At 37.3% G+C, this 9,261-nt stretch overlaps 1 protein-coding gene across 8 annotated transcripts in view; it reads right to left on the bottom strand.

Moving 5' to 3' along the window:
• LOC123970727 (ephrin type-B receptor 1-like) overlaps window positions 1-9,261 on the bottom strand; it is a 102,418-nt gene that overhangs the window by 62,884 nt on the left and 30,273 nt on the right. The gene's annotated exons all lie outside the window — the stretch shown is intronic.

The following is a 9,261-nucleotide window of genomic DNA, read 5'->3' as shown; positions in this document are numbered from 1 at the left end:
AACAGTATTTGAAACCTAGATCAAGTAATTTTTGTTGGTAATACTGTAGTGCTTGATATCAATGCATGCAGCAAAGTTACTTCGGAATTAAAGTTTAAAGTTTATTTATTTTCAGTTAAAGTGATTAAAGTTTGGATCACGGTGAAATGTTTACACATTGCTCACATTAAAGTTAAATTATCCATTTTTGAAAGAAACAAAGAAAGTCTTTGAAGGTAAAAACAGTCATTAGGTGAGAATGAGCACAGACAGTTCCACTGCATAACAATGGAGGTCCCCTCTTGGATAGGTAGCTATCGTTTAAGGATCTAAGTCCCCTCTTGGCAATTTCTTTAAAAAGCAAAAAAAAGCAAATTTGCAGTAATATTATGTTAAAAGACAGTAAAAGTAAATTTTGTATTATATTTATTTTACTTCAAAAGGACTGGAAACACAGGTCCACACTTGGCAGTTTACTCCGACAGTGCACTGTTGGATAGGTACGCGTGTATGTGTGTGTGTGTGTGTGTGTGTGTGTGTGTGTGTGTGTTTGCACTGTATATATTTTACGTGGGTATGCGACTTGGAGCTCAAAGTCGTGGTTAAGGGAGTGCACCAAAAGAACACACAGACATGCGCATACACACAAGCCAAACACACACTAAAAGCCCTCCCAGAGTGTAAGACGTCATGCCACCCGCAGAGACGGTCGGTGACCAATCAGGCATTGAAGTGGAATGATACAGCATCACGGAAGGACAACTCGCTCAAGAGCACACGCATTCAGACGCAGATGTGCACTTGCACAAATCAAATATACGTAGGCTATACAGATACATGTGTACACTCTCACACACAAAAACTCTGCAGGACTCATATAGAGCTGCATTTCTTGTATTAAAACCTCACATGCCCCCAAAATCAATTATGTAGACAATTATGATGCAGGGCACACAGCTCTGAAAAATCTAAAAAAAAAAACAACAAAAAAAAACATTTACCTCTCCACAGGAAATGTTATTAGCATTAAACACAACAGCTATACAAAAGCTGGTTTGGAGCAGATGAAAAACAGAATGAAAGCAAGTACTGTGTGTCATCAGTCTTATCAAGTTGTAGCTTCTGTTAAAAATGGTTTCCTGTCTTAGGCCCGCAGTAGCTCCAGCAGGCTCAATTTTATACTCTTGGGTCTCCAAACTCCTCTTATCTGCACACATTTCCCTTCCCTTACCCCCTTACACTTTGGCTTGTACACAGCCTGCAAAGTCTCACCTGGTAATTTCCACATTCAACATCAATCTGAAGTACTCGCTAATGGGCCGACCCTGTTGTCTTAAAACAGTCTGCTCAGCAGTTCAACAACACATTGTATCAGCAAAAAAGAGACATAACTATGCAACAACAGTAGATTTACACGAGGAGTTGTGTTGTGGACAAAATTACATTTCTGCTACAATAGCATGACATCATCATGTCATATATTAAAGAGAGCGTTGTCTTTTTTATCCATTAATCCAGAGTAGAACAAACACATAGATACTGATTTAGGTGCAATTTAAACTAAATGGCGTATTCCCCACGAAAAGCTCGATTACTACATGTCTATGGGAAGAGAAGCACCTACACTTACTAATACACGACTTTGCTGTATGTACAGTCAGTCTGATTCAACTACATGTTGTAATTTATATACATGTTGTTTATGTCACTGTTTAAGAAATTATAATCAATATCTGATCAATTTCCTGCCTTCATGCACCGATAAGGATACTTAGTTCATAAAAATATTAGGCTTATCACTGTTTAGGACTTTTAAGACCATTATGCACCTGCAACTCTGCCGGAGTTCTGACCAAAACCAGAAGGACAGCCCACATCACCCCAGTTCTCTGATCCCCTACACGGGTTGCTAGTAAACCGCTTACCGGTAATTGATTTTAAAGTCTCATTACTTACTTATTATAAATCTTAACATGAAGCTGGCCCTAAACATACGACTGATACACTTGAGCAATATAACCCTGTGAGGCCTCTTAGATCACTGGGGAGTGGACTGCTTGTGGTTCCCAGGGCAAAATCTAAACAACAAGAAGTGACTTTTAGTCATTATGCAGCACAGCGCAGGAGCCGACTGCCTAATGGTCTTAGGAATGCCCCATCCATTACGGTTTTTAAATCCAGACTGAAAAATATAAAGTGATTTTACCAAAATTTTTCAAAACATTGAAACCTTATTGTTATTGTAGTTTTAATATTTTAAATCATTTTTATTTTTATTCTTTTACTCTTATCTAATTTTTAATACTATACAGATTTATCTCTTTTTATTCTGCCTTTTATTGTGTTCTTTTTAACGTCTCTTTATAGCCCCTCAAATCTACCTCTGTGTATGAAACATGCTTTATAAATAAAACTGCCTTATCACAGTCATCTTACCTGCAAAATGCAGAGGGGTTTGTCTAGAAAACAATTCAAATAAATATACAGTTCTCTCCAAACAAAAGTATATGTTTAAATGAGTTTTCTTGCTATTTAGTGTTGCATCTTAATAAGAATAAATGACAGATTAAAAAAAAAGAATGGTCAGAATGGAAATAACATTGGCTGAGATATCCTGACTTGTTGTCCCTAGTATGGATGAAGGTTCCCCCAAATAAGCTCATTCTTTTTTGTTAATGCAGCTTCTTCAGTGAGACCCTCCCGGTTTGGTAAATGTCCATGTCTTACAAACTCCACACCTCCAGTTTATATTGCAAGCTTTATGCTATACATTTGTCATCAAGCCTACATAGCGAGACCCCCAGAAGACATCATACAACTGTTTTCACTGGGTGAAAAGTACTCCCCATTACAAGTAAACTGACCTCAATGTGTCAAATCAGTGGAATGCACCTTTAAAACCTTGTCTCATTTGATTATTGATTGATTTTAATTATAATGATTAAAACATTCAAGTATAGGTTTATGCCTGTTGCCCGGATGTAATTTTAACAATTATTAATTAAAATTTGGAAGAAACTGTCTAGAAATCAAAAGCAAACAATGTCCAACTAACCAGTCTTTACGGCTTTGTTAAACCCTAGCCTTAGATTATTTGCCTTATCCACTACATCTTCTCATTATCGAGTGGGCTCTGTGACTAGTCCATTAAGTATTGAACAAATCTAAGACATGTCTTAGGCTTCTGCAGACAATATATGAAGAATAGATTCTGCTGCATCACATTTATCAGTCCCTCATCCCCTGCTAACTTTTCCTGCTAATACTTGTATTCATTTCCTTCTTGATTTCTGCTCCGTATGCTGTGCAAAACAAATTAGACACATGGGGCTCTTGGTCCTAGTGTATTAATAGCTAATCTCTGTTTATTTCCTTTCACACACTGCAGAGACACTTGCGTGGCATGCCACCATATGTACCAGTTCCGGGAAAGGCCAACCTGCAATGTGACGATATATTAGTGTTGACGATTAGTGTTGAAGACAAAGAACTCAAAGCCATTAGTTGAACTTAAGAGCAATTAAGAGGTTGTTCTAATGATAAATCTTATTAAAAATTATTCTACAGCTTATTCCACAGTTCTTTCTAGTTAAATGTCATCCTCTATCATATTTGATTGCTTTAAAGACTTGGGTTGACAAATCTCACTGCTTCCTTATGGCAGTCTATTGGCTTTGTTCCCATTTTCCTTTTTACCAGAAGTGATGCTTTTTTCAATAAAGGCGTGTTTGTGTCAAGAGCACAGTCTTGGTGATGAAAGATTCCTATGTCAAAGTGTCATTTGAGGTTGGTGAATTGTTCATTGCAGTGTGTTCAGCTTTTGCTCTCCATATTCTAGTTAGGTAAATTAGGTGTTACTCCTCTTAAAGTATTTTTGGTGTAGCTACTGTCAGCTCCACTCTTATTTATACATATTTAAACTCCTTTTACCAAGAGATCTAATTAAAGAGCCTCCATGCCTGCTCCAATACTAGACTATGGCCCACAGATACTTCTGAATATAGAGGAGTCCAGGTGAACAATATTCAGTACATTATAAAGTTACAGATTTGTACAAAATACTCTAAACGTACTTTGACTTTGTTTAATATTCATTATTAATACAGGTCAGTTATAATAATTTTAGTTTGTCTTGCAACTTTGTATTCTTTAGTTGAGGCAGTGAGATAGCGGTCAGGTCAAGTGAATCAGTGATATCATCACAGTGGAACTTAGGGTGAAAGGTCCGCATTGTGCTCCTGACATTGCATACTCGTTAGTTGCCTGGTCAAGATATTACTACAGTAATATGTAATAGTTCTTAGAGTTGTGTGTAAGACATAAGTAAGTTCATGTCATTTGTGTTATGTACTCTATGGGCGGTTAAATTCCATTACAGAACATTTACTGTTAGAGAGAGTTGAGTGGTAGTTACTAGATGTAACTCAAGTGCTGTGAGTACATGCTTCACAGCAAACCAAGAAGAGTTACATTTTTGGAGTTAATGAAATTTGAGTGACAGCAGAGTTAATAATATTCTGGATAGAGTCAAATTTGAAAAGTAACTGGTGTCAAAACCGAGTGAAAAAACAGTGTTACTAAATCCAATGTAAATGTTATTGTATAAATATTAATGCTGAACTTCTTACTCTTACCTCTGATCCTGGCTTTTACACTCCGGCTCCTCCAGGCTGCATGTCAAAGTGTCCTTGGGCAAGATACTGAACCCCAAATTGCCCCTGGTGGCTGTTCCACCAGTGTATGAATGTGTGTGAGTTTCTGTTTGAGCACTTAGGCTCAGTGTGTTAATGGTAAATGCAGATGTAATGTAAAAGCGCTTTGAGTGGTCGAAAAGACAAGGTGTGCATTTACATTTAAATTTAATGTCACCCTGCCTCGACTGCATAGGCATACACGCACAGATTGGCTGAAGCCAGGAGAGTCTTGAGAAAGACTCCACTGACTCATGTTGTGACTTTGATCTGGGCTAAACTTTAATACTGTTTGATAAGTAAATGAAGTAATATCTGTTAATGTTATATTTTATATTTATAAATATAAATATAAAATATAACAAAATGCACACTGTTACTAGCCACCCTAAAATCTGTTCAACAAGATAGTGGTTAGCATGCATCCTTAATCTGTTCATTCTGTTAAATATTTTTAATGTAATGGAATCAATTTCTTTGAGGTGCAAGTGCTAAAATAAATGTTTTAAAACACCAAACACAATTTTTTCCTTAGTAATATGGAAGAGCTATATTTACACTTTTAAAATTTTATGGGGCTAACACTTGTGTAGTAACAAATGATCCTCTGAAAGAGTTAATGTCTTCCACTATATAAAAGTGTAACACTGGTTGTTGTTAAGAAGAGTTAAATTTTAACTCTAAAAAAAGTTAAAACATTACACTAAATTAGTGTTAAGGTACACTCCCAAAAGAGGTAAATTAGATCCTTTGAGATAAATGAATTGCCAAATGCATGCAAGGCTGATAAGAGAAGCATTGACTATGGGTGTGCAATTTATATTTGTTCCCATTTTAAGTTATGCATTAGACTGAATATTCCTGTTCAGATAATGATAGGAGTGTATGATGTAATCTTTGTGTAACATTACTTTGAACATTATTGTACTCATTGTTGTAATTGCTTTGTACACCTCCTGAAAACAATCACGTTGAACCATCCTTCTTTCTTAACTCCGATTTCCTGTGTGAAATTCATGCCTGTGCTTGTACTGCAGAAAGTGTATCCCGGCTTTAAGTATTGTTCTGTCCGAAACTGCAGGTGACAAATACAACTGCTGCCTTACAACCCAGTAGTTATCTCACATACAGTAATAGTGTTATACAATAAAATAAGCAAAAATGAGTTGAATCTTTAAAAAACCAAACATGAAGAGCAGCACAATGGTTCTTCTTGATTTTTACTCAATCAATTGTTGTTGTATGGTTTATATGATATAAGTGGGCTTCCTGTATCATATTATAATATATAATTATAAGATATTATAATATCAACTACTAATTAATCAAGTATGAGTACTGTCTGAGTTCTGTCTGATCTGAATAACATATAGTTGTTTTACATTATTTTTGGAGGGATTTATGAAAAAACTCATGACACCTTGAGAAACTTATCTTAGTTGGTTACTACAGAAAAGCTGTTTCGCCAGCACATTCTGTTTACAGCTAGTTCAGCTCCCCCCAATTGGCCAAAAATGAATTAATGCTGCTTTTTTTTTAAACAGACTATTTTTTCATATCTTCCAAAAAATGTGAAACTTTTGACTCTTCCATAACACCAACACCTGCAGCTATCATGAACAAACGACTACCTGACAACAGGTAAACAGATAATACATGAGCTGTGTGATTTAAAGACATTCATCCATCCATCAGGGGGAAACACGTAAAAGTTTCCAGGCCAAGTGTGACCACAAAGCAGTGGGATTTCACAGCAACAGATCTTTAGGATCAGACGTGTGCACAAGTGTAACCAATGCCTTGAGGTATCAGGTTTTTTCTCATTGCTGACACGTTGTTGTTGTTGTTGTTGTTGTGAATGGGTGCTGGGAGAGGCGCAGGGCTGCTGTGTTAAAAAGAACAACTAAGCTGTCACACATCAGCACTTATCTGTGTCACAGTTTCTTATTGAACAAGCATCCCACACAAAACACACACACACTTTCGGTCTCAGACTTTGTGGTCCCTGTCTTTGTTTCTTTCTTTATCTTTTCCTTGATGTCTCTCCCTCACCCCTTGATTTTACCTCTGCTCTCATTCCCCTCTCGCATCTGTTGTTACCAGCCTTGACCTAGAAAATTAGTGGTGTCATGACTTCACTCGATGAAAGAGGAAATGCCTAACACATCATCGCTGTCCTACAGAAATCTTCTATCTCCGCTTTTCAGAAACTGACAGGGCTTTTGAATCCCCCCCATGGTACCTGTGCATTTTAACAATTTACAGCCTCTCCATTGCTTGTGTTGTTGCCAAAAAAGGTTAAGAAATGCTGATAAATGGCTCCTATAATGTTGGATTGTTTTAGAACAATATAGTTTGTCCCTGAGACACATAATATATTAGATAATTCAATACGACACGGTAAAAATGGGCATACATAGGCCTTAAAGAAGCAGGGCAGGTTTGTGGCTGAAAAACACAGAAGACGTATTGTAGTTCTCCAGAATATGATTGCTTGTCACAGTAGAGGCTTGTCACTATAAATATAACTGCAACATATTGAGCTTTTAGACAACAGTGTGTGCTAGTCACTATAAAATAAATAAAAAACTTATTGTCTTGTAGAAAATAGGAACAGCACTACAATAAAACAAGAACATATTGGGTTCTTATTTTTAGATCTGAGCAGTGATGAAGCCTCTCTCTCTCTCTCTCTCTCTCTCTCTCTCTCTCTCTCTCTCTGGAAGAAAACTTCCACTACCACCAAAAGAAATGTGCACACACAAACACACATGCTCGCTCAGAGACACAAGCGTTGTGTGAAGCATTCAGTCTGTCACTGTGGCAGAATCCTTTGTGCCTTTGTGACTAACACAAGGGGAACAGGCCTCTAACTGACACGCTCTGTTTTTAAGGAGAGTGATGCTTGTAGACGCCACATTAGACATAGTCACATGCTGGATCGTTTGTTAAAGTGAATATTCAGCGCTTTGATAGGGCGGATTATTCAGAGGGTTACATGAGTGGCAAGAGTGAGGATGATATAGCTTCTATAGGCACAAATAAAAGGTTATGTGCTCAGTGTGGGACATGTAGTGAATGGGATGGGTAGCCATTTGTCTTCTTTTGTTAAATGGGAATATAAACAGATCCAGGGAGGAAAATGGATATGTGTTATATGTAGTTGATTTCTGGTGTCATAATTACATAGAATGTCTTCCATGCGCATGAAGACTTACAGTAAGATGTCAGCTGGGTGTGACCGATACAGATGTACATGGATTTGTAAATGACATTCAGTTTGAGACATGTCAGCATATAGGTGCTGGTCATATAATTAGAATATCATCAAAAAGTTGATTAATTCCATTCAAAAAGTGAAACTTGTGTAATGTATACATTCATTCCACACAGACTGATATATTGAAGTATATTGAAGTGTTCATTCCTTTTAATTATGATGATTATAACTGACAACTAATGAAAACCCCAAAATCAGTATCTCAGAAAATTAGAATATTGTGAAAAGGTTCAATATTGAAGACACCTGGTGCCACACTCTAATCAGCTAAATAACTCAAAACACCTGCAAAGGCCTTTTAATGGTCTCTCTGTCTAGTTCTGTAGGCTACACAATCATGGGGAAGACTGCTGACTTGACAGCTGTCCATAAGACGACCATTGACACCTTGCACAAGGAGGGCAAGACACAAAAGGTCATTGCTAAAGAGGCTGGCTGTTCACAGAGCTCTGTGTCCAAGCACATTAATAGAGAGGCGAAGGGAAGGAAAAGATGTGGTAGAAAAAAGTGTACAAGCAATAGGGATAATCGCACCCTGGAGAGGATTGTGAAACAAAACCCATTCAAAAATGTGTGGGAGATTCACAAAGAGTGGACTGCAGCTGGAGTCAGTGCTTCAAGAACCACCACGCACAGACGTATGCAAGACATGGGTTTCAGCTGTCGCATTCCTTGTGTCAAGCCACTCTTGAACAAGACACAGAGTCAGAAGCACCTCGCCTGGGCTAAAGACAAAAAGGACTGGACTGCTGCTGAGTGGTCCAAAGTTATGTTCTCTGATGAAAGTAAATTTTGCATTTCCTTTGGAATTACTGAAATAAATCAACTTTTTGATGATATTCTAATTATATGACCAGCACCTGTACATCGTGAGGCTTAGTTTGTAAAAACCAAGTCAGAGAGGAAATCGCTGTTCTGATGCTGGCCTTAAGATCCTCGGGCAGAGGTCTGCTATCTGTTCCAGAGTCTCGACTGAAAACTAAAGGGGACAGAGCGTTTGCTGTCAGGGCCCCGAGGCTCTGGAACAGCCTGCCCGAGGAAATCAGGTCAGCTGAGTCAGTGAACTCTTTTAAGTCCCTTCTTAAAACATACTTTTATAGGAGAGCCTTTCCCGATCTTATTTGACTTTATTTTATACCTTTTATTTTATTCTATTTTACTAATTTTATATTTATCTTAAACGTGTATTTTAGTCTTTTCAATGTTTTCATGCTTTTATCTTGTATTGTTTTTGTATTATTGTCTCTTGGGTATTATTGTCTTTACACTTGTTAAAGCACTTTGTAACTTGTTTTTGAAAAGTGCTCTACA

Source organism: Micropterus dolomieu, linkage group LG05 (genome assembly GCF_021292245.1).
Source record: "Micropterus dolomieu isolate WLL.071019.BEF.003 ecotype Adirondacks linkage group LG05, ASM2129224v1, whole genome shotgun sequence".
NCBI lineage: Eukaryota > Metazoa > Chordata > Actinopteri > Centrarchiformes > Centrarchidae > Micropterus > Micropterus dolomieu.
The sequence above is the reverse complement of the archived record's forward strand: the minus strand, read 5'-3'. Positions and strand labels throughout refer to the sequence as shown.